General features: G+C 42.9%; 1 long non-coding RNA gene across 1 annotated transcript in view; it reads left to right on the top strand.

The window, feature by feature from the left end:
* Positions 1-1,316: 1,316 nt before the first annotated feature.
* The window catches only part of LOC140725400 (uncharacterized), a 28,514-nt gene continuing 2,969 nt past the window's right edge, over positions 1,317-26,861 (top strand). Inside the window, exons 1-2 of the long non-coding RNA XR_012098339.1 lie at positions 1,317-1,382; positions 23,830-23,937. This is a non-coding gene — a long non-coding RNA (uncharacterized lncRNA). The remainder of the gene's footprint in view (positions 1,383-23,829; positions 23,938-26,861) is intronic.

The raw sequence follows: 26,861 nt of genomic DNA, 5'->3' as shown, positions 1-26,861 counted from the left end.
TGGCAATGATCTCGAAATAGTTCTGTGGACTGAGATGTGATAATAGGTACTGCATGGTTATAACCATCTCTGCATCAACTTAGGCTGTGCAGCCAACTATTTAAATCTGAATTCTTCAGCAGTATTGTAGCAGAATTTGAAACGATGGTTTCATGTCTGGGTACCTCCTTGCTGGGCTTGAAATTGAGTTTAAAATTAATAAGTTTTATATTTTGAGTGTTGCCTTGATTGGTTTTATTAGTAATACTGTAAATTGTACATTTTCAGTATAAAATTTCTTTTTGTACATTTTAAAGCTGATGCTTCACCTTTCCTTTAATAAACTGTTTGAAAGAATTGGTTTCAGACTTTCAGTTCTTTAAAATGTTCATTCCTTGGTTTTGATTTCTTCAATTTTTCAGTCTTGATATATCATTTTAAACACAGTTTTCATGCAGTTAATGAAAGCCCTAGCTACTGCGTCTCCTAATAATGAACAAAGATTATCCAAGAAAATCAACTTATTCTATTGTTAAATGTCTGAATATACATTATGGGTGAAAGAATATTGGTAATACAGGTTTAAAATAGTTCTCGTTACAAGGATATGAAGAATGCTGACTATATAATTATAGGTGGTTCCTCTTCCCACTCATGCACCATTAATCTCAAGCCTCTTCCAAATTTTCACATATGCTTTACCCCCTCATGGACATCATCCCATAAACAAATTAAGTTCCACAAGTATACTGACAACCACACAGTTCTATCTCACTACCATTTCTCCGTGGTTTCCCTCACCTTCTTAATAAACTCTGTTCCTTATTCATCACTACCATTCTTCTCCCTGACAATCATTTAAGGATGAACCAGACAATTCATCAGCTTAATGATCTTTCAACATAATGCCTATCTTTGTCATTAAGAATACTTACTTAACTTACATGATGCCATCTGATTGTACCTGCATTACATAGGCTGTTGAAATGCTTATCATGGTTTAACTATTTTATTGATCTCCTGTTCACTTTTTCTGCTTTTTTTCTCCATGAGCCCAAGATAATCCAAAACTTTTCCTGATTTTCTAAATTCATGTCCTGTTCACATATTTTTCCAAAATTTATCTATATACTTTTGTGCTGCCTTTATGGCAGTTATTTAATTTATAATATTTTCGGCTTAGTAATTCGTGTGTAAGCATTTTTTAGTTAAAGTTAGGATTGTTTAAGTAAATTCATTTGTCTGTAATATATCGTGGCATGCGATGACGTCACATCCGGTTTCGCCGCGTCTTGTGGGAAAATACCGGTTTGGGATAACCGCAAGGGTGGGGGCCGGACATGTGCCAGTTCAGCGCAAGCAGTTTTCTTTCTACGCACCAGAAACACAATGAAAGCAACGCTGTAAGTCATGAGATAATCGATATGTTGAATTAAAATGTTAACGCTGATTCTGTTAAAAGTAACGACGGTCGATAAGGTTTATGTTTTCGTTAGTTAAAGAGTTGCGGATAGTGTGTGTTGAAGTATATTTAAAGCAGTCAATGGAGTAGGTAGATTCTGACTGTATGCTGCACTTTAATGTATTTGTTGTAGTTTTACCTTTGCAAGTATTCACGATGTAAATGTGATATCCAGAAGGAAACAAATATTGTACCAATCTTGTATTGTTTTATCAACAGTTTCACCATACGTTAATGTGGAAGAGTGAACAGTAAACGGTTAATCTTATTGTGATTCTGTCTTCATTGACAACGGTTTATCTCGACGTTTAACTCGGGTTCCGTTACACCCGAACAAGAACATTACAACTTTGGTTTCAAGTACATCAAGACACAATTTTAAAATGTTTGTCCTTGTTTTGCAATCCTTCTCATTCTCTCTCTCTAGTTTTACTAGATGTAGTTTTTCTTGACCCAGTTTCTCTAAATCCATCACGAGCAGTTTTGTCCCAAAGCTCTTAAATTCTGTCAGGAGATGTTCCTACAACTTCTTTTAATACTCCTTTCAAAACTGCTTCAGTCAAGCATTTGGTCCTCACGTGACCTGTACTCAAAAATACTGTAATCAAATAATTAGTGCAGCAAAACAATTTGTGACATCGTTCTATGTAAATGCTTTGCCACACGTGCTAAGTATTAATTACTTTAAACTTGGAAAATTCTTACTTTGGAAAACTATGAAAGTAAAAACTGATACTCAAATAAGTTAATGTGAAATTAGTCACAAAATATCTCTCTGCTAAATTGGAATACAAGTTTATTGTTAAATTGTCTCAGACCATAGCTTTATCAGTTTTTTGAATAAAACTAATTGTGCTTCATATATTTCATACCATGTTTGTGTACTGCTATTTATTGCATACAAATGTAAAAAGATCAGTAAAAACCAACATCCTCTTTCATGTCTTAAAGGAAGAAAATGTAACATGTTGTCACCTCTGCTCACATCCTCAAATGGATTTGTGGCTAGATTTGCTGATGATACAAAGATAGGTGGAGGAGCTGGTAGTGTTGAGGAAACAGAGAGCCTGCAGAGAGACTTAGACAGTTTAAGGGAATGGGCAAAGAAGTGGTGAATGAAATACAATGCTGTATGGTCATGCACTTAGGTGGAAGAAATAAATGGGCAGACTATTATTTAGATGGGGAGAGAATTCAAAATGCAGAGATGCAAAGGGACTTGGGAATCCTTCTGCAGGATACCCTAGCGGTTTGCTTCCAAGTTGAGTTGGTGTTGAGGAAAGCAAATGCAATGTTGGTATTCATTTCTACAGGTATAGAATATAACAGCAGGAATGTGATGTTGAGGCTCCATAAGGCACTCATGAGAGCATACTTGGAATACTGTGTGCAGTTTTGGGCTTCTTATTTTAGAAAGGATATACTGACATTTCAGAGAAGATTCATGAGAATGATTCCAGGAATGAGAGGGTTACCGTATGAAAAATGTCTTGTCAGCTCCTGGGCTGTATTCCCTGGTGTTCAGGAGAATGAGGGGGGGATCTCATAGAAACATTCTGAATGTTAAAAGGCCTGAACAGATTAGATTTGACAAAAGTTGTTTCCCATGGTAAGGGATTCTAGGACAAGAGGGTACGACTTCAGGATTGTGCAAACAGGTTTATATACAGCTAGGACACCTTAACTAATTATATAACTTCTAAAACTAATTAGCTGCATCAGTGATGATTTGGTGTGTCATATTAATGGGGGTGAATACTTATGCAATCAATATTTTGTGTTTTATATTTGTAATTAATTTAGATCACTTTGTAGAGATCTGTTTTCACTTTGACATGAAAGTGTCAAAAAAAAGTAAAATTAAATCCACTGTGATTCCATGTTGTAAGACAATAAAACATGAAAACTTTTTAGGGTGGTGAATAGATTTTGTAGGCATTGTAAGCCCAAGAAGAGCAGGATGAAATGCTATAACAACCATCATCCAGTAGCACTTGGCATCTACGGTGATGAAGTGCTTTGAAAGGTTGATTATGGCTAGGATTAACTCCTGTCTGAGCAAGGACCTAGATCCACTGCAATTTGCCTATTGCCACAAAAGATCTATGGAGGATGTAATCTCGGCTCTTCACACGACCTTGGATCATCTGTACAATAATACTTACATCAGGCTGCTGGTTAGAGATCACAGCTCAGCATTTATCACAATCATTCTTACAGTTCTGTTCAAAAAGCTCCAAACTTGGCCTCTGTACCTCTCTGCAACTGGATCCTCGATTTCCTCAGCAGAACACCACAGTTTGTGCAGATCGGAAATAGCATCTCCGCCTTGCTGATAATCTAAACCTCAAGGATGTGCGCTTAGCCCTACTCTCTGCACCCGTGACTGTGTGCCTATCTATAAATTTGCTGACAACACAATTGGCAGAGTTTCAGATGGTGACAAGAAGGTGTACAGAAGAGAGGGAGATCTGCTGGTTGAATGGTGTTGCAGCAACTCAGTGTCAGTAAAAACAAAAAATTCATTGTGGACTTCAGGAAGCGTAAAATAAGGGAACACACACCAGTCCTCATTGAGGGATCAGAAGTGGAAAGGCTGAGCAATTTCAAGTTTTTGGTTGTCAACATCTCTGAAGATCCATCCTGGGTTGAACATATTGATGCAATTACAAAGAAGGCACAGCAGTGGCTATATTTCATTAGGAGTTTGAGAAGCTTGGTATTTCACCAAAAACACTCAAAAATATCTATAGATGTTCTGTGGAGAGTATTCCAACTAGCTGCATCACCGTTTTGGTATTGGGGGGGGGGGGGGCTACTGCAAAGGATCAAAATAAGCTACAGGAAATTGTAAACTCAGTTCCATCGTGGGCTTTAGCCTCCCCAGCATCCAGGACATCTCCAAAGGCAGAAAGGCAGCATCTATAATTAAGGAACCCCATCACCGCAGGACATCCCTCTTCTCATTGCTACCATCAGGGAGGAGATACAGGAGCCTTGAAGTCTGAAATAGCATCTTCCCCCCAGTATTAGATTTTCGAATGGACATTGAACCCATGAACACTACTTACTACTTTTTTTCTCTTTTTGCACTACTTAATGTTTCAATATATATACTTACTGTAATTTACAGTTTTTGTTATGTATTATAATAAGCTGCTGCTGCATAATAACACATTTCACAACATATGCTGGTGATATTAAATCTGATTCCGATTCTAATTCGCATTCTTTGAGATGAGAGAAAATTTATTGCAGCAATGTCAAGGAAATCAATGTGTCTGCCTTGGGTTTTGTTGGACCTTACCCAGATGTACTATTTGTACATTTCCATTCATCTCAACTGCTTCAGTAAAAGAAACATTGATGTACAATTTCAGATTGAATCCAGTGTTATATTAGATTTGAGGGATCCTTCTTGGGTTCAGATCTCACATTAAGATGAGCTGTTAAAATTTGATACGTTTTCTATTTTGGTAAACTAATTGTTGGTAGAATGAAGTGATTAGGTATTGAAGCTGAAGTTATTTGCAAAACCATTTGAAAATTGTAGCACAGGAGTTTATTGCCTAGAAATAAAGGTAAGTCTGAAATACAATTGTTGACCTAAAACTTTCTTCTTAGATGATTGCAATAAATGTGTCCCAGAATCTACCCAATTCTCAACTAGTATATTAAAGTTAGAGTGGCCAACACTTATACAATATTGTAGAATAATATTTGTTTTCACTTCCTTGTCTGTGTGTGATAGTTGAATAGATTTACATCACCTATGATTTGGTCGGCAGCGATTAATTGTATATGTGGCCAGGTTGAAATCTGTTCTATTTAGTTATAAATAATTGTTCAAATAATTTTTTAAAGGGTTAAATAATTTATTTCATGTGAATAGCATTTCATGTTGAGAAAAGTGATACTACTTGAAGAACATGGAAATGTGTTGAAAATTCTGAGAATCTGGATGTTATTGGAGTATAAAAGTTGAAATTGTTTGCTGTGTAACCAAAACTATGTTGTCAGCTTTGAAACTTGCTATTTGCTATGCATGTACCCAATTTAGTAGGAGAATGAAATCTTAAGAATGTAGAAGACAATGGTGTGTTAATGAGAGGTAGCTAAGAGATGTAGATTAGAACGTGATTAAGTCAATGGGTAGAAACAATAGTGGCGGATGTACGTGTGATACGCAACTATAGACCGATTGCATATGCTAATGCAACTGGACCAGGAGATTGCTATAAAAAATGCTGTGTCCAAGGATCGGTGGGCAATCAGCGACTAGCTCAATGACTGTCTCAGCTTTGATTTGCAAATTAAAGTTTAACCCTTCTTGAAGAATCTTCTGCGTCTCCTGGTCGTTTGTGGGGCACAAGAAACCACGACAAAATTGGCGACCACGGCAGGACCGGAAAGAGACCCACGGAAAGGAAATGGCAGATTGGGGACGCTTCCCAGTCCTCTAGGGACCCCCACAAGGCTAACAGAATTAAGGGTGCACCCAAACAAAAGGTAAGCGCTTTTTGCGACAATTTGGACTAAGAATTCTGTTGGCTTTGGGGAGGTCTTGGAGTCTCAGAAGTGTGGAACCACTGCCGAAGGGTCTCTCCGGTCCAAAGAATCTGGCAGAATTGGGGGTTAACAGGAGGCTCAGAGGATTGATCAAGAACACTGCAGTGAGGTTAAGTACAAATAAGTTAATAAGAAGTTAAGTTAAGAAAAATTCCAGGTGGTGTTGGTAAATCCCTGTGGATACCGCTTCGTATGAAATGAAGGTCTGAACGGGCAGGGAAAGGGAAAATAGAGAAAATCCCCGGGGATACCGCTTCGTATGAAACGAAGGTCTGAACGGGCAGGGAAAGGAAAATAGAGAAAATCCTCGTGGATACCGCCTTAAGAGATAAGGGTCTGAATAGACAAGGTGCAAAGAGCAATTTCTGTGGGTACCGCTCTGAATAGAGGTCTGTACGGGCAGAACAGAATAGGAAACAAGGACAGTCCAATATATAGTTTAAAGTGCTGGTAGATAGACGATAGACTAGGCATAGAATTAGAGTAAATATTATCCAGTAAACAAACTGTGAATCTCTGAAATACCTTAAAAAGAGAGAATAACATGACAGGTAAAGGAACGGCAGTAGAGATTCTGAGCAAAAAATTCCCGATAAATAAATATGAGATCACAAAAACTACAGAAAAATGGGAAAAGAGAACCAAAAACCTGGTCACAAAGTGGCCAAGAGAAGGAACATTTGATGTAAGTTTGTGCGAAGAAATGGAGGGACTAATTAAAAATTACAAACCAAAAGATAAATCTAAGAAAGGAGGGCAAAAAAGAGAATGAGAAATGGAAGTGCTAAAACTCTTCAGAATGGAGGGAGAAAGGCTGAGGAGGACAGGTAGAATATTGATTACAAGCGAGGAAGACACTAAGGTGCTGGAGAAACAGCCTGTTAGAGAGAGAGGAAGGTACAGTGAGAGGCTGGCTTCAGCTCCGTACCTGGATGTGAAAGAAACAGAAAAGCCCCCTCCCTATAATAAGGAAGGAACCCCTAAGCAGTGCCCCCTGCTGACGGGAACAGTAAACATGCAGGGAGAAGTACAAGTTTGGGATAATGAGGAGGAAAAAAAAACAATACAAGAAGGAAAAAGCGGCGATATGGAAGGAGATACAGGCAGAAAGGATAAAGATGGAACAGGTAAAGAGAGAAATGGAAGAAGGGATTGAACGGATGAAATACTTGAGAGAGGAAAAGGAGTATGAGGAGTATCGGTTATACCATAGAAATAAACAGACTAGAAAAGAAAGTGGCTCATCAGGGCAGGAAGAGATGAGGCATTCAAGAAGAAGTGGAAAAAAGATAGGAGATGAGAGGCTTGGAGAAACACAAGAGAGAAGGGAATCAAGCACGAGTAAGGATCATGAGGAGTCCCTGCCACAGGTGTACAGACACGGACAGGAAGAAAGAGAAGGTGACTCATTGGAGGAGCAAGAGTTAAGTGGAGAGAGAGAGGATGCGAGAACTTGTGGGGAAGAGGTAGGAGGCAGAAGCCTAGAAGAGCAGAAGGAGGCGGTCGGGGAGCGACTTGCAGAAGTAGAGAGAGAGCCAGATAAGTCACTGAGAGGGGATTGCCAGAGGAGATGCGAAAAATACTCCAGGGGCCAACCAAGTATTGAATCAAGACAGAAAGGAAGGACTCCACATGGAGACCGAGGGAAGAAGAGGACCCCAGAGACATTTGTGTGGGAGGCAGTAAAGACATACCCTGAGACAGATGGGGAGTCAGGCGAGGAGGAGAGCCAGGGCAGGTGGGAAGGAGGAGGAAGAATGATGCCGTTGTTAGTTAAAGGATCAGGACAAGTGCAGTATATCCCTTGGGGATCCCAGGACCTAGAAGGGCTGAAAAACACTCTGCCCAATCTACATGAAGGAGCAGGGGAATGGATTAGAGCCTTTGAAGAAGAAACGGCGGGACGATTATTGACTATGGGAGATTTGAAGGCACTATTGATAAGGTTGATGGGAACCTCCAAATTTAACGAACTAATGGAAATGGCTGGCATAGTAAACTCGAACAACCCAAGAACTGATGGAGACGGGTTTGACAGAGTGAGGCAGAGGGTATGGCAGGCCCTCAGAAAGCTTTATCCACCCAAAGTGGACCCCAAAGCCTTAAAAGGGGATCCATTGGGAGACACTGAAAACCCAGCAGCCTACGTAGAAATCCAGTTGAAAAGGTGGAGACTGGAGACTGAGCAAGAGGTGGAGAATAGCTTATTTATGACCTCACTGTTCCGACATAGCATTTTGGATGCAATGCCTCCACAAGTAAAATCCAAACTGGAGGAAGTGGTTGGGCTGACGTCAATGAGCCCACAAGAATTTAGAGACCACGTAGTCCATGCGGTTGAGAAATACCGGAAAGACAAACGAAGGTTGGCTGAGCAGCAGGAAGAGGTGCAAAGAAAGTTAATACAAATGCAGCTCGAAGAACTCAAAAAGAAGGAAAAAGAGAAAAACAAAAAGATGCTGCCAGCAACCACCGGTTCGAGTACAGCCATCGAACTGGACAAAGCACTGCTATATGGAGGAACCGATCATACTGTAAGACAAGGGCTGGAAAACCCCATGCCAATAATCGTCTTTGGAGGAACATTCCCACAAATGCCCTATCAGGAACAGACTAAATTCAAACAGCCCAGACAGGACTGGAAGTCCCAAGGAGGGGGACAGAGGAGCTATGGGCAGAGGGGACCAGTGAGGAAACGGGGAAAGAGAGGTAGAGAGATTGTGCTGGGGATGTAATCAGCCAGGTCACATGAGAAGAGATTGTCCGTTTACACCATGGCCTGTCACACACCAGCAGGAACCAATAAGAAGGGAACTAAAGTTTAGCCAAGGACCAGCCCCCACAGGCCCAAGCAGACCTGTGAACCCCTATGCGAGGTATTAGGGGTGCCCCGAGAACTTGAGTGGGAAGGGACATTACCCAATGATAACAAGGGAGGCAGGTGAGGAACCCATTGTTCAGGTTATGTTAGAAGGGCAACTGACACCAATGATGATAGATACTGGAGCCACGTACACTTGCGTACAGCCACAGTATGCCCTTCACCTTCCCATGTCAGGAAAGTTTATTAAGACGGTAGGGTTCTCGGGGAAAACACAGTTGACACAGTGCACGGCTCGGCTCCAGTGCGGTTGAGAATGGGAAATAAAGGAATTGTTTTGCCGATGCTAGTATTTAAAGGAACTCCGATTAATTTGTTAGGCAGAGATGCCTTATTGAAACTGAAATTAAAATTAGAATGCACCAGAAATGGGCTGAGTGTGGAAAGAGTAGGGGCTCAATTGATAGTGCGAGAAGACAAGAAGGCTACTGTCTTTTGGATAGGAGACATCGCAGATCAGATTCAGGAAACCTGGGAAAAATGGAAAAAGGGTGTGCAGGCTATATTACCCAGGGCTGTAATGCCCAAATCTGAGCTACATTGTACAGTGATTTTTGACGAGACTCAGAACAGGGAGTTAGAGGAGAGATGGCACCTGGAAGGGGAGGCTGTGATAATTGGAAAGCAAGGGGCAGCTTTACAAGTTAAGTGGAACACCTTTTTAGAAAAATGGTACAGGATACCGGAGGCTGCGCCCCACGTAACATTGTTGGTAAACAAGGGATATCAGTCTAAAGACTTAGGACCCTTAGTTAAGAGTGCTGAAACCGTAACAGTGTGGAGGAAAATCACGCCAGAGGTGTGGATATCAGAAGACAACAATTGCATTAAAATAATGGTAAGTGTAGATATGGTAGGGACAGTGAGAGAGGTCGAAATAACTCCCCAACCACACCTGCCCTTGCTGGGAAAGGAAAGAGGCCAGCAGAAAGATAAAAGGTTAGATGAGTTGCCGTCTATTCAGTGGTCACAGCATGACACGGACGTAGGGAAAATAAAAACAGCTAGTCCAGTGGAAATAAGGCTGAAAACAGGAGCAATTCCACCCAGGAGACCACAATTCCCTCTAAGACCAGAAGCAGAAGAGGGAATAGCATCGACAGTGCAGGGGTTGCTTGAAATAGGAGTGCTTAAAAGAACAAACAGTCCATGCAATACCCCGTTGTTGCCGGTCTTAAAAGCAGATAAATCTAAGTGGAGATTGGTGCATGATTTGCGAGCAGTAAATGATGTGGTAGAGGACTGGCCAGCGGTAGTCCCCAACCCACACACGCTTTTGACTAATGTTCCACCAGAAGCAAGTTACTTTTCAGTGATTGATTTGTGTTCGGCTTTCTTCAGCATTCCTCTAGCCGATCAGCGTCAGTATCTGTTTGCATTTACTTACAGAGGTGCTCAGTATACCTATACCAGAATGCCGCAAGGATTTAAACATTCACCACACATTTTTAATCAGGTATTGAAGGCAGACCTAGAGGGCGTACCATTGGAAAGTACATTGTTACAGTATGTGGATGACCTGTTGATTTGCTCCCACAGTAAGGAACAGTGTGAGCAGGACTCTGTAACTCTGTTAGAGAAGCTGGTGCACGGAGGACATAAAGTGGAATACTTAGGCAGGGTAATATCCAAGGGAGTGAAGGCGATAGCACCAGATCAGATTGAGGCAATAACTAAGGCCCCAAAACCCCAGACTGTAGGGCAGATGATGACGTTTTTGGGAATGGCAGGGTACAGCTCAGATTGGATAGGAGAATATGCTGAGATTGTGGCACCTTTGAGAAAGATAATGAAAGAAGCAGGACATACCAATTTGAAGAACAGCTTACAGTGGAATGGAGAGGCGGAGATAGCTTTCAATACTATTAAGCAGGAATTGCAGTCAGCACCAGCATTAGCTTTGCCTGACTATGAGAAGGTTTTTCATTTGTATGTATCCAACCGACAGGAGGGTTACGTCACAGCGGTTCTAACACAGGAGACAGGCACAGGAAAAGCAAAGCAGCCAATAGCATAGTACAGTACGAGACTAGATGAGGTGGCTCAGGGGTACCCACCCTGTTATCAGGGATTGGCGGCGCTGTACTATGCATATGGAAAGGCATAATCTGTAACCCTGGGCTATCCTGTGACTCTGTACACACACCACAAAGTAACAGAATTGCTGGAAAGAGGGAAATTTGTGCTGACGCCAGCCAGGATAGCAGCGTATCAGATGCTATTGACATTTCCAGACGTAACTATACAGCGATGCACTACCAGTAATATAGCCGATTTTGTCCCTTTGGGCTATGAAGGAGAACCCCATAATTGTGTAGGGAAGACGATGGCATTTGCCAAATTGAGAGCAGATTTACGGTCAGAACCACTAGAGGATGCAGATAAAAAGGTTCTGTTCGTAGATGGCTCTTGTTATAGGGATTATGATGGAAATCACGCAGGATTCTCAGTGGTGCAGCAGGATCAGTCGAGCTATAAGATTATTAGGATGGAGTCCTGTCCCCAACCGTGTTCCGACCAACTAGCAGAAATCAAAGCCCTGACAGCTGCGTGTGAAATGATGGAAGGTGAGAAAGTAGATATCTATACTGATTCGGCATATGCTCATGGAGTATGCCATTTGTTCGGGGCAGTGTGGAAGCAGAGAGGTTTTTAAAAAAGTAAGGGAGATCCCATACAACATTGTCAGCAAATTCTAGACTTAATAAAAGCCATAATGAAACCTAAAGCATTAGCTATAGTAAAATGCCAGGCACATAAAAAGGGAAATGATGTCATAACAAAGGGAAATCAAGCTGCAGACGAGGCAGCCAGAAAAGCGTCTGGGTGTACATCAGCTGTCATTGCCCCCCAGGTAAGCCTAACTCCAGAACCTGACGTGGAGGACCTAATTGAAATACAAGGTAAGGCAACTTTGGCAGAACAGACAATGTGGAGACGAAGGGGGGCCAAGCAGAACCCGGAAGGCTTGTGGAGCATGGAAGACGGTTTGTTGGTAGCGCCCACCCCTCTACTGACGATTCTGATTTCAGAAGCGCATGGGATTGACCATTGTGCAAGGGGGGAAGTGATAAAGCAAATAAAGAAGGATGGTTTTTGGTCACCTTATTTACAAGCTTCTGTGGACTTTGTCTTGTCACAGTGCGAGGTATGCACACAGAATGCAGGGTTCGGACAGGGTTAGAAAGTAGACTCGGAGGATGGGGAGCATGGATGACTAAAGTAGCAATAACTGTCAGTATTATATTGTTGAGCTGTGTGCTTGTGCTGTGCTGTTTTCTTCCTTGTCTCAAATCTCTTGTAGTGCGTGCTGCAACCAAACAGTTTCCGATGCTCGTGACAATTACTGAAGCAAGCTTAGTGGAGAAAGAAACACCGAAAATGTATCGTTACAGCCTACAACACCTGCAGGATGAACAAGAGCAAAACGACAGTGTGGGAGTAGATTGTAAGGGCTTCTGAGTCTTCTTCCCTGTCTCAGGTGCAGAGGGACAGGTTTTTGGCTCAGCGGCCCAGGGTAACAGGGAGAGAATACTTTGAGGTCTTGGCGCAGAAAATTATAGTTTAACCCGAGATTTGGGAATAAGTGCTTGAGTTTATTGGGGCTTTTGTGCGCAGACTCTTAGTCTTTTCTCTGTGTGAGACCCTCTGGGTCTCAAAGGGGGGATATATTGGAGTATAAAAGTTGAAATTGTTTGCTGTGTAACCAAAACTATGTAGTCAGTTTTGAAACTTACTATTTGCTATGCATGTACCCAATTTAGTAGGAGAATGAAAGCTTAAGAATGTAGAAGACAATGGTGTGTTAATGAGAGGTAGCTAAGAGATGTAGATTAGAACGTGATTAAGTCAATGGGTAGAAACAATAGTGGCGGATGTACGTGTGATACACAACTATAGACCCATTGCATATGCTAATACAACTAAACCAGGAGATTGCTATAAAAAATGCTGTGTCCAAGGATCGGTGGGCAATCAGCGACTAGCTCAATGGCTGTCTCAGCTTTGATTTGCAAATTAAAGTTTAACCTTTCTTGAAGAATCTTCTGCGTCTCCTGGTCATTTGTGGGGCACGAGAAACCACGACAAAATAAGGTATTCTTTCGCAGTATTGAGCACTCAATCTGCCATTGATTTGTAAGGGCTCGCATTCAATCTTCAGTACACGATTGATTGCTCAGGCTTGTGAGAATGCCGAGGAGGGGTAGTACACGCCATACTCATTCTATAAAGTGACCAATGCATGAATATAACATACCTATGTTTTGTTTGCCATATCCCTTTTTCAGGTGTACAAAATTTTGGAGGCCCTTCCGAGATTGGGTGTGCAGATGGACCATCTCCTTGCCAGATTGAGCTCATCCATACCGCACCCAGTCTTTCCTTAATCGCCTCGAGCAGCAGCAGAGGGAGGCAGTAGACTGAGGTAGGTGAGGCTGAGAGTCGATGGAGCAGTGAGACACTGTGAGTGCTTGAGGCACTCAGCGGCAGGTGATCTTACAGTCATCACAATAACTCGCACCACTGCCAAGAGGAAAAGAAAATAGATGTGCTCCAAGAAGAAATTGGTTAGAAAGTGTGTGAATTACCTAAAGACAAGCTAGTAGAACTCAGACGCTTCCTTTAGCTCTAAAGACAGAGCGTAGCTAAGAAACATGTTTGTCTCTCGCTTCCCTAGTAAGTCACCATTAGGAAAGAGAGGAGCTGGGAATTCTGGAGGACCTTGGCATGTCTGAATTTATGCAGGTTAGAAACAAGTTAGAAGACTAGCGCTTGTTACAGCTGCTGTGGCTGATGAAACAGCAGAAATTACAGTAACCCACAGTTCAGTACAAAGGTCAGCTCCTAACAAGGTGAACTCAAGCACCGCCATGGTGCAAAGACTTTAAAATATCTGATCAGGTTGGTGGGCCCAGTCATTGTTTTCCAGCCTTGTTTGCCAGATAGAAAGCACCCTAAATAGAGGCTATCCAGAGGCGGAGATGATCAGTGCAGTGATCAGATTATGCGGTTATGCCTGGGCTCCAGTTATCTTGAGGGTAAGACAGACTTGAAGTTACCTACTCTTAGAAAGACCCTTCGCTCACATTGTCAGGGGAAAAGGGCCACCAAACTGCTTAAGCAGTTGACAGCAGAAGCCCAATGCAGTACAGAGATGCCACAAAGTTTCTTAATGCGTGTTACTGATCTGAAGCAGGAAGTACTGTTTGCCTCAGGGGAAAGGGAGCCTGATCAGAAAGATGATCCAGTCTCAGTGCAGAATATGTTTTTACATACTGTACTCACCAGTTTACAAAGTGATTGTATTCAAAAGGACTTTCTACCATAACTTGTAGAACCCAAAACCTCAGATGAGGTACTATTAGAGAAGCAAAACGTTGCACGTGCAAATGAAGTGGAGAAAAAGAATAAACGGAAGCCAGCTGGGTCAGCCAGCACTGTCAACTCTGCTCAGTTAGAGGAACATCTGTTGTGTGTAAATGTCAAATGGAAAGGACTCATATAGACCTAGTGTCACGGTTGAAAACACTTGGTGAGGAAATTGCAAAGGTCAAAGAGCAACTTCAACAGCCCATGCCTGTACATCAACAATGCTTTTCAGTTTCAAATTTTAAAAAAAACAGGAGGGGAAGGCAACTCCACCTCAGCTGTAGGACCTAGAACAGAGTTACCAGGAACCACGAGAGTGGGGTTCAAAGAGGCCTGAGCAGCCCATGGGGCAAAACGTTGTCAGGTCTGAACTCCAGAGAGGGTCAAGCAATGGACAAAAACAGTGGAGGAGAAAGCAAAAGCAGTTAACTGAACCGGCACTGCCTCAATGATACCCAGCCCCTCAACAACAAAGCTTTCCCCCATTTCAGCAGTATGCAACAGTATCATATGTATTGCCATTTGAAGCCCAGCAGCTATGTCAAGTAACTCCACAGAATTATTCATTTTTACCACGGTATCCAGTCCCAGTAAGTCCATATCTTGGCCTGCCTCAGCAGCTTCATTCACTACAAACTAGAAAGTGTTTTCATTTGTCAGCAAAGAGGGTGTGAGGAACTTTGCACCCACTGTTACAACTGTTGTAACGTTCTCGCTCGGGTGTAACGAAACCTGAGTTAAATGTTGAGGTAAACCGTAGTCAATGAAAACAAGGTCGCAGTAAGATTAACCATTTACTGTTCACTCTTCACATTAACGTATGGTGAAAACTGTTGATAAAACAATACAAGATTGGTACAGTGTTTGTTTCCTTCTAGATATCACATTTACATCGTGAATACTTGCAAAGGTAAAACTACAATAACTACATTACATTAAAGTGCAGCATACAGTCGGAATCTACCTACTCCATTGACTGCTTTAAATACACTTCAACACAAGCTATCCCGACTCTTTAACTAACGAAAACATAAACCTTATTGACCGTCGTTACTTCTAACAGAATCAGCGTTAACATTTTAATTCAACATATCGATTATCTCATGACTTACAGCGTTGCTTTCACTGTGTTTCTGGTGCGTAGAGAGAAAACTCTGCTTGCACTGAACTGGCACATGTCTGGCCCCCACCCTTGCGTTCATCCCAAACCGGTATTTTCCCACAAGATGCGGCGAAACCGGATGTGACGTCATCACAGCCGCGATATATTACAGACAAATGAATTTACTTTATACAATCCTAACTTTAACTAAAAAATGCTAACAAACGAATTACTAAGTGAAAATATTAAAAACTAAATAACTGCCATAAAGGCAGCACAACTGTGGTAGCTGCAAGTACTACTTAGCAGGATGTAAAGCACAAGGAATAAGACTACCCAAAGAGGATTGCTTAAACCAAGATGGGTTGCTTCCGCGGAACAGGAACTAACTAGTATTACAGAAGTGTCCCACCAATGGGCCAGCTGTGGTGGAGAGGATGTAAATACAAGGTGCCCCAGATGTAAAGTCTCATATTACTGCTCAAAAAATGTCAGACAGACCATTGGAATCGGTGTAGGAATCAATGAGGGGCAGACATCCACCAGTGTTTTAGTTGTACAGTGACAAGCCAATGAACATTTGTCTGTAACTTGATTGTAGGGCAGAGAGTGCCTCATAGAATGTTACTTACAAAGGACGTCAAAGTGAAGTGATATGGGACACAGGTATGGATCATAGACAAGCAGTGGATAACTAGGCACTTACCTGGAGTTAAACTCAGAGATGTTTCAGAGGCAGTAGGGTCACCGTGGCAACAAACATGCCGTGTGTAGGATGTTCAAATTAGCTTCACCTGGTGCAAAAGAATTAATCATACCGGTTCTGGTTCTGAAAGGCAGACCTCTACCCATCCCTTCATTGGATTTAATATGATTGAACAGGTTATAAAGGAGAGTGAAGAAGGAAGACTTAACAACAGGAAGGAAGGATTTTCATATGAAACAGTAAGAGCTGCATTCCCTAGCCTTAAAAGAGGCAAAATCAAGGCATTTATCAATCTGATTAGCATTGAGAATCCCTGGGAATATCAAGTACTGTATAGTAAACTAAGGAGAGAGTTAACATACCACAACATACAACAGCGCGCGTTCAATGCTATATGGTCTCCATTTGTGAGGGAAGAGAAAATAATGCTCTTTGAACCAGAAATGAGCCTACAATGAGCAGAAGGCCTTGAATTGTGTAAAAGATTTGTAACACTCCAGAGGGATACATGCCATTGATGTGCATGACAGAACAGACCGTGACATGGTGCTTGCTGAGAAGACAGTGCTTGGGATGTTGTAACCAGTTAAGCCTGTCTTCCCTGTCACTGTGCAAAGCAGTACCGTATTCAACCCAACCACTTGACACCAATTCAAAGATGATATGGGTGAACTCGACTCTGATTTATGGGATCCCCCAGTCGATATGATCCACCTAAATATACAACAGCAGCAGATCGTGAAGCTGATACTACGAGAAGAATGTCACTCACTTTTCAAATCAGACAATGACATTGGATGCGGAGCTGAGCATCTCTCTCAAAGATGATGAGCCAGTTGACTGCTCATATTTAAGTTCCAAAACTCCGCTACAATGAAACGAAGGACTACTTGCTTGACTTAATCATCCGTGGGTGGATGAAGAAATCTAACTCGCCAATCGTGTGTGTCAGAAAGAAAGATGCAAGCCTTCGTCTCTGTATTGATTATAGGGACCTGAATATGAAAACTTTTCCAGACCCCAGCCCATTCCACAAGGGCAAGACATTGTGGACAGTTTAGGGGTTAATGCTTTGCTCTTGTCACTTGACCGGGGGGGGGGGGGGGGGGGGGGGGAGCAAACCATCAAGGATTCATGATAAAGGAAAGCAGGCCATTTATAGCCTTCAAAACCCTCTGGCACTTTTATGAGTGAGTTCGATTCCCCTCTTGACTCATGAATGCGCCCGCAGCCTACCAACGTTTCATGAAGGAGTGCCTTGAAGGATTAAGAGATGAGGTCTGTGTACCATACCTGGATGACATGCTGGTGTTCATTAAAACCTTTGATAAGCGGGTGACAAGAGTGCTACAGTGAATGCAGGAGCATGGAGTGAAACTTCAACCCAGCAAGTGGGAGTTCTTTAAGGCTGAGGTTCATCACCTGGGGAGGATTGTGCCAGCAGAGGGAAATTGGATGGATCCTGCAGACACCATGGCAGTAACAGCACTGAGAGAGAAGAGGCCAGGCACAGCAGGAGAACTGAGGAAGATCCTGGGTTGATTAAGCTACTATCAACAGTATATTAGATATTTCACCAGAATTACAACCCCCCCCCCCCAATGACCTGTTAAAAATCAGAAAATCAGAGATGACAGTGACCAAAATCAGCTCAGTAGGTGCAGCTTCAGAAAGACAAATAAGAAGAGGAACTGTGTGCCCTCTTGCAAACCAATCACTTAGACAGAGACATGTGAAGAAACTTTGCAGAAGCTGACTGACTGCCTAGTACAGCCACTTGTGCTGAAGTCCCCAGATTTCATACAACCATTTCTTCTCCACATTGATGCCTCTAGTCAGGGGCTGGGAGCAGTCCTGTGTCAAAAGCAAGATGGGAAATTGAGAGTCATAGCCTATGGTTCATGAACATTGACGAATGCAGAAAAGAACTACCCCTTACACAGTAGGAAATTGGAATTCCTTGCGTTGAAATGGGCAATTACTGAAAAATTCAGGGATTACCTGTACTATGCCTGGACATTCACAGCTTACAGTGACAACAACCCTTCATGTATGTTCTTGAACCTAGCCAGTGCCTTTGGGTCAGTCTCACATAACCTCCTGTGGTTTTTATTTGATTTCTTCTGTATACCAGAATGTGTTCAACCTTGGTCAATGCCTTCTTTCAAGATCTCCAGTTCTCATTGATAACCACAGAGTACAACACAGCTTGGCAGCCCGTGGAGATAGGAATAATGGCAGGTTGCACCATCTCTCTGCTGGCCTTTACCATGGCAATGGAAGTTATAATTCAAGCTTCTAAGTGGGTATCAACTGGTCAGGACTACGCCTACCACCAAACCCGGCATTTATGGATGATTTAACCATCCTGACAACTACCATCCCACGTAATGAATGGTTGCTTGAGAAGCTCCATTCAAACATCAAATGGGCCTGAAGCACAATTAAAACAAAGTCCAGGTTCATTTCTATAGTCAAGGAAAGCCTGGTCGACTGTAAGTTCCACGTGGATGGGAAAGTAATTCTCACTGTGTCAGAAATGCCAGTTAAAAGCTTGGGGCATTGGTACAATGTAAATCTCAGTGTCACAAATCAAGTTGTTACGAACCCCGTAACTGGGTCACTTACCAGCAAAGATAGAGAGGTCCGCTGAAGTCTGATGGTACTATTTTTAAACGTTTTTATTTATAAAGGGGCACAAAAGTAAGGTTAATACAAACATTCAGATAACATACATCGTCAATACTCAATCTAAAGCGCGGGTATAGTAATAATCAACAATAAGAAGTAGCTCTATCATTTGTCTAGGGGTAAAACTATTGTCCGATGGAAATATCAAAGTCTCTGAAGTTCATGTAGGCTTTTAGCCTTTCGGAGACCGCTGGGGCTCATGTGTTGGAGAGAGAAAATAAACTTGCCAGCCTGTTGGACTCAAATCGTTGAATCGGGAACGTGGGTTCCCCGTTGTCAGTTCGGAATTCTTTTCGGGGTTATCAGTCACTCGATTCCCTAGCTAGGGGAACCGAATCACACGTGGCTCCCGAACAGCTTCCCCTCCTTACGGGAGCGATGAGCGATGGTGTCTCCGTCTGATGCGTCGCTGGCGTACTGCCTCCTGCTGTCCCCTTTTATCATGACTGGCAGATTTGTAAATGTCAATCAAGGTAGGGTGATACAATCCCCACCCCACATTGCCCGAGGGTGTCCATGTCCCTGATAGCTGGCACGTACTATAGAGTTGCAATTCACACAGGTGCCTCTAAGAACAATGGTCAAATCCGTTGCATTGTCTCTCATTTCCTGGGTCCAAGACCCGAATTAATAGCGATCTTGCGATTCTCCGGAAGGAGGGGGCTGGTCCCGCACCCTTCGGCCCCTCAGAGCTGTGGTACATTCATAACAACAGTGACAGGAGGAGCAGATGAGGTGTGCAAGAGCAGTGTCTCGGGTAAACCAGGGACAGTGGACAAGGTGGGAAACATTGAGAAAATTCAGCTGGAAAGACTTTTGAGAAAAGGAAAGAAGAAAGATTAGCTTCCTTATAAGAGTTGTTTATGATGTTGTCCCAACTCCCAAAAATCTGAACCAATGGCTCAGTGAAGATCCAGCTTGTTCACTCTGGAAGAACAGCAAATCTCAAGCACATCCTCTCAGCTTGTAAAATAAACCTCACTCAAGGAAGATGCATATGGAGGCACAACGAGGTCCTCAAAAGTTTGGCATCCATTGTGGAGAAGCAAAGGTTGAGTAACAACTCTAAGCCCCATATGACCGGAAGAACCACCATCCCCTTTGTCTGGCAATGACAGACAGAGCCACCCTCGGTGACATAATTGGTGTAAGGCCTACTGGAGCCTGCTTGAGACTGGAACATGGCTGTCAGCCTTGACAAAATATTTCCCCCGGAGATAGCCACTACCACCCACAGACCATATTTGGTCTTGTGGTCCAGCAGTCCGAAGGTTGTAGTGATCTCAGAGCTCACAGTGCCCTGGGAAGATGCAGTCTGTGAGCCATATGAGCGGAAACTTGTAAAATGCGCTGAGCTGGCCACAGGTGCTAAGCAGTGTTAAGTGGAAGGTGCAGATTTTCCAGTAGAGGTTGGCTGCAGAGGATTTGTGGCTACTTCCATGGTCAGCTTGCTGAAGGGATTGGGAGTCCGAGGCCAGGGCCAGCAGCAAGCTATAAAAGAACTCTCAGAGGCAGCCGCTGGTTATGGATGAAGAGGAGTGACAGTAGCTGGTTCCTAAAATGACCCATGGGATGCACCACGGATGCTGGGTCACACTGTTGAGCACTCTGGAGATGTCGTGGGCTTAAGTTGACAAAACATCTAAGTGGGGTGGGGGTGCCTACCTGACCCCTGGGAAGCACCAAAGCCCCTCCTCAAGATCTCTATGCTATGACCTGAGTTAGGATGTGCTTATCAAAGGGATTGAAACATCTAGTCCTATGAGCTCAAACTTTAAAGCAAAGTTCAGTACAGCTGGATATAGCTGAGTCGCTGATCTGGCTGATTTCAACTTCGCTGGCCATCATCACCCGGGAAAAGAAAATGTTGAAGCTGACTCTTTGTCCCAAATGTCAGTAGCCTCGGAAACGAGTATGAGTGAATGCACAGAAGAAATCTCGTCAGACTCAGTGGGAAGCCACAGTCCAGGGCACTGAAGTGCTGCAAAGTACAGACCTACCCTGGTCATGGCAGTGTCTGTACAGTTAGACGCAGTTCACATCAACCTGGTGAACACGTCCGTTTCAGCACTGTCCAGGAGAGAAATGCGGCAAGCACAGGAAAAGGATGGTGACATCAAAACGGTAATCCACTTTGTATGCCAGGTTCGAAACCTATTTTTCAACAAATATAGACATTAAGCAAGCGAGCCAGGTGCTTTCTGCGAGAGTGGGTTAAGTTAGTGAAACACCCTGGTTTCCTTGGCTGCGCAAGTCTAGGTAAGACAAACTAGAGAGATTGAGGCTCTCTCCCACCCAAAACCCAATTTGTGTGGATGCTGTGTAATTTCCTACCCTGTTACAAACTGGTGCCACATGAAATAACAGACAGTGCACTGCATACAAGTAAAGGAATTATATTTATGAATCTTAACTAAAGGGTTAATAAACAATAACAAAAGGAAAGGGCTCATTCTAATTAAACAGTGAAATGTGCACAAGTTGGAGCTCATCTTGAACTTCTCTGTCACTCTGTCGCTGGGCCCTCGACAGCGTGGACGCCCAAACCACCTTCTGAACGTTGCTTGCAATCCATCTTGAACAAACGGGTCTCCCACCGGATTGTCCACTACAACCGGTTCTCCCAGCATCTCCTCTCCTCATCTCCCACCGAACAAAAAAAAACCCAAGACCAACCTTATTGTCCCTCACCAAGAAAACCTCCTGCTAATTGGAAGGCACACATTCCACATCACCCCTTATCTTCAACAGCAACCCAAACAAGCCGAATCGGAGCAAGCTGAAAACAAGCAGCTCTTACAGATCTGCCAAAATGAAATACATACAGCACAACAGTAAAAATACGAACCAGGGCGTTACATTAGTATTGGAAGAAGATGGCATCCTTCATCGGAAAACTACCCAATAGACACAACTGGTGCTACCTGAGAAGTTCAAGTGTATGGTTCTGAAAGAGCTACATGATAAAATGGGGCACCAAAGCACTGATTTCACAATAGCTGTGGTAAGAGAGAGATTTTTCTGGCCTCACGTGCAGAGTGACATTGAGCACCATGTGCTAAGAATCTGTACCGGACTCAAGCAAAAGAAGCCCTGTCAGGAAGAGTATCGTGACAACTCAGCCATTTGAACTTGTGTCAGTTGATTTTCTTCACCTGGACAAGTGCAAAGGTGGATACGAATACAGTCTGGTGATTATTGATGCTTTTACACGAATTGCACAGGCATATGCCACAACGGCAAAGTCAGGAAAAACTCGCTGACTGACCTTCCCCAGAAGTTTGGGGACCCATTACAAATACATGATGACCAAGTGGCCGAGTTTGAGAGCCAACTCTTCATGCAACTGAGGTAACATAACGGTGTGGAAGGATCAAGAATCACCATACCACCCAAAGGGAATTGGACAAATTGAGACGATCAACTGGACCCTTCTACAAATGTTGAAAGCTCTAGCAGAATGACAAAAAGATAATAGGAAAGGGTCATTGAATAAAACTGTCTATGTTTACAACTGTAAAAGGCCGGAAGGAACAGGATCCCCGCCATCCTAACTCCTCTTTGGTAGATAGGCGAGGTTGCCCATAGGGATATTTTTTGGCCTAAACACTGACATAAGTCCTGCAATCCACAAAGAATACTTGGGAAAATGGGAAAGAGGGATACAAGAAGCCCATCAGATTGCCAAGAAGTATGTACAAAATGTCTCAGGGAGAAATTAAAACAGCAGAGTGAGATTTACAGAGCTACAACCTAGGAATCATGTCCTAGTCAAGAACCTGACACCTCGCGGAGGCCCAGGAAAGCTTTGAAACTATTGGGAGGACGGCATCCGTATTGCTGTATGAAAAGTTGGGGAGAATGTGCCGATCTGTGAAGTAAAACCTGAACAAGGAAAAGGAAGATCCAGAGTACGATATCGCAATCTTCTCGTTCCATGTGAACACCTGCTGAACCGGAAATGGATATTGTAACAAAGCAAGGATGTCTGCCGAAACAGAGCACCGGGACTCGTTCAGCTGCAGAAAGGGAAGAGAGTGACCCAGCCAGCGATGGTGAGGATGCCAAGCCGAATGTCTCCAACCTCACAGTAGCAAGGACTGCAATAGTTTTGAAGTAGAATCTATACAACCTGCCAAGCAGCAAACGAGGGCGGAGGATTCACAATACTTTGAGTGACAATTGCCTGAGAAGGAACAGTTGTTGAGCCTTCCTGCATGTGAACCAGTCCCTGTATTTATTCCTGTGAATGACAAGCCAGACAACCTGATGGACAAAGACAAGGGAGCTCAAAGATTCCTCGTTGAGAATGACGGCCACCAAGGTGCTTTACTTACAATAAGGTTGTCACAACATACAGACTGTAGACTGTAGGCCACATCAGTATCAGGCCTTGCCCTATTATTGTGTAACTTAAATGACTTCATAGCTACCTGTGCCTCAGTTCCTACATCAACTACCATATCCCTACTAGAAACAAAGGAATATTCTGTACAAGGAAAGTAGTGATTGCAAGTCTAACACAGGGAGGAGATGTCGGGACAAAATCTACTTTTGAGGGGGAGTGTGTGACAAGGTGAAAATCTGTCCAACTTAGGTATAAATAATTCTAATAATTTTTGAAAATAATTAAAATAACTTATTTCATGTGAACAACACACACAAAATGCTGACGAAGGGTCTCGGCCCGAAACATCAACAGTGCTTCTCCTTATAGATGCTGTCTGGCCTGCTGTGTTCCGCCAGCATTTTGTGTGTGTTGTTTGAATTTCCAGCATCTGCAGATTTCCTAGTGTTATTTCATGTGAATATCATTTCATGTTGAGAAAAGGAATACTACTTAAAGAACATGTAAATGTGCTGAAAATGCTGAGAATCTAGATGCAAGGTATTCTTTTAGAGCACTGAATCTGGCATCAACTTGTAAGGGCTTGCATTCAATTTTCAGCACGCGATGGATTGCTCAAGCCTGCCAGAATGCTCGGTGAGGGCTAGTACACGCCGTACTCGATCTATAAAACATATGAACATAGCGTATTAATGTTTCATTTGCCATATCCCTTTTTCAGGGGCACTACATATACATGGCACTGAGAGCTGAAGGTAGTCCTGAAGAAGTAACATACAGCGATGGGAAAAAAAGTGATACACAATAGGAGGCATCATGCATCTTGCAAGTAAGTCAGATCTTACATGATTTAAAAAATGGTTTATGAAGGACGGATTGGTAATTTATTACAGTAATTGAAAGTGAGGAACTTGTAGCTATGGCGATGGTAAACAGAATAAGATCTGAATGTGATCGCTAGTCTTTGCAGAGCTGCTCTATGTTTAGACATTTCATTCATGTAATGTATTTCTGTTCATGTAAATATGGAGAATTTACATGATATAATTTTCAATGTTCGAGTCTAAACATAAGATTGCAAAGCTTAAAGCATTCTCTAGAAGTGTTTGATAATTGGATGTTTATATTTGTGCTCCAATAAATTCATTTTCATTTCATTTGGAAGCATATTATGCCACCTGGCTGAATTGGGAATTTGTTCTAAATTTCACATTTTGATAGTTGATAACTGCAAAACTGGTGCTAAGTGAAACTATCCAAAATCTTAGAACATTAGTCATTTCATAGAAAGAAACAGCACAGAACAGGATCTTCAGCCAATTGTATCAGTGCTGACCATCAACACCCATTTATTAGTACTTAGGTGTTCCCGTCAACTTCCCCCAGATACTACTTCTTGTCTCTGTAGAAGAGTGCAATAATTAGCACTAAGGTTAGGAGGTATGAGAAGTGGCAGTATATATGGGGCTAAATTTGCAGCTTTCATGCTTCAGTGCAAGTGTTTATTACAGTATTTGCCTGCACTAATTGTTTTTCCGTACCAAACACTTAAATCTGAGTTGGTAACTTCAAACCTGATGGCATGAACATCGATTTCTCTAACTTCCAGTAATTACACTCCCTTCTCTTATTCCATTCCCTCTTAACCCTTCTCTTCTCAGCTGCTGGTCACATCCTTGTGGTACTTGTTCTCCCTCCCTTTCGCGTGCTGACCTATGTCAATTCCTGGTTGAGCTATGCGTTGATTTTAAAATACTCATTCCCCATCACTTTTCAAAAGATACCTTTTCTATTTGTGTTGGTGTTGTACCTTTTGCTGGCTTCAGAATCACAGTCACGTTTATTGTCATCGGTATGTGTTGTGAAATTTGTTAACTGAGCAACAGCAGTTCAATGCAATACATAATATAGAAGAAAAAATAAGTAAATCAATTACTGTATACATATATTGAATAAAGAATTGTGCAAAAAAACAGAAATAATATATATTAAAAAAGTGAGGTAGTGTTCAAGGGTTCAATGTCCATTTAGGAATTGGATGGCAGAGGGGAAGAAGTTGTTCTGAATCAGAGGTTGTTCAGCCTTCTGTACTTTCTACCTGATGGTAACAGTGAGAAAAGGGCATGCCCTGGGTACTGGAGGTCCTTAATGATGGACTCTGCATTTCTGAGACACCGCTCCTTGAAGATGTCTTGCGTACTTTGTAGGCTAGTACCCGAGATGGAGCCGACTAAACTTACGACCCTCTGTAGCTTCTTTCGGTCCTATGCAGTAGCAACACCCCACCCCCATACCAGACAGTGATGCAGTCTGTCAGAATGCTCTCCACGGTACATCTATAGACGTTTTTGAGATACCACATATCTTCAAACTCCTAATGAATTTGCTGCCTTGCCTTCTCTGTAACTGCATCGATATGTTGGGACCAGGTTAGATCCTCAGAGATCTTGACACCCAGGAACTTGAAGCTGCTCACTCTCTCCACTTCTGATCCCTCTATGAGGATTGGTATCTGTTCCTGAAGTCCACAATCAGCTCTTTCGTCTTACTGACGTTGAGTGCCAGATTGTTGATGCGACACCACTCCACTAGTTGACATAATCTCACTCCTGTATGCCCTCTCGTCACCATCTGAGATTCTACTAACAATGGTTGTATCATCAACAAGTCTTCTAAGATCATAGATCCTCTCAGGGAAAAGCAATAGCGGCAGCCAAGTCAGTGGTACTATCAGTGTCTGTCTTGTGTGGCAGGGAGGGTCAAAGTGTGAGTGAGTCATAGTCACAGGGTTCTCTATTACTCGTGGGCAGGGATTTTTTTTTTATGTGGCCATGAGCTAGACTCAATGTTGGTGGATTTTCTCTTTGGCGCCAAGGTCAAGAATGTGTGGTCCATTTCCAACACTTCCCTTCCTATTCTCGATCTCGCTGTCCCTATCTCGGGAGACAGCTTTATCTACCGATGTCTATTATAAACGAATGGATTCTCACAGATACCTGGACTATACCTCGTCCCACCCTGCTACTTGTAAAAATGCCATCCCCTTCTCTTAATTCCTCTGTCTCTGCTCTCAGGATGAAGCTTTTCGTTCTAAAAAGGAGAAGTCCTCCTTTTTCAAAGAAAGGGGCTTCTCTTCCTCCACCATCAATGCTGCCCTCAAATACATCTCTTCCATTTCACACACATCTGCTCTTACTCCATCCTCCTGCCACGCTACCAGGGATAGGGTTCCTCTTGTCCTCACCTACCACCCCACCAGCCTCCGCAACCAGCACATAATTCTCTGAAACTTACGCCATCTCCAACGGGATCCCACCACCAAGCACATCTTTCCCTTCCCCCCACTTTCTCCATTCCGCAGGGGTTGCCTCCAGCAACTCCCTTGTTCATTCATCCCTCCCTACTGAACTCTCTCCTGGCACTTATACTTGCAAGTGGAAAAAGTGCTACATCTGCCCCTACACCTCCTCCCTCACTACCATTCAGGGCCCCAAACATACCTTCCAGGTGAGACGACACTTCACCTGTGAGTCTGTTGGGAGTCATATACGGTGTTCGGTGCTCCCAGTGTGCTCCTGTATATCGTAGATTGGGAGACCGCTTCACCAAGCATCTACTCTCTGTCTACCAGAACAAATGGGATCTCCCAGTGGCTACTCATCTTAATTCCACTTCCCATTCCGATATGTCAATCCACGGTGTCCTCCACTGTCGGGATAAGACCACACTTAGGTTGGGGGAACACCACCTTAT

Source organism: Hemitrygon akajei, chromosome 3 (genome assembly GCF_048418815.1).
Source record: "Hemitrygon akajei chromosome 3, sHemAka1.3, whole genome shotgun sequence".
Lineage (NCBI taxonomy): Eukaryota > Metazoa > Chordata > Chondrichthyes > Myliobatiformes > Dasyatidae > Hemitrygon > Hemitrygon akajei.
This window is presented reverse-complemented; position numbering and strand designations above follow the sequence as displayed.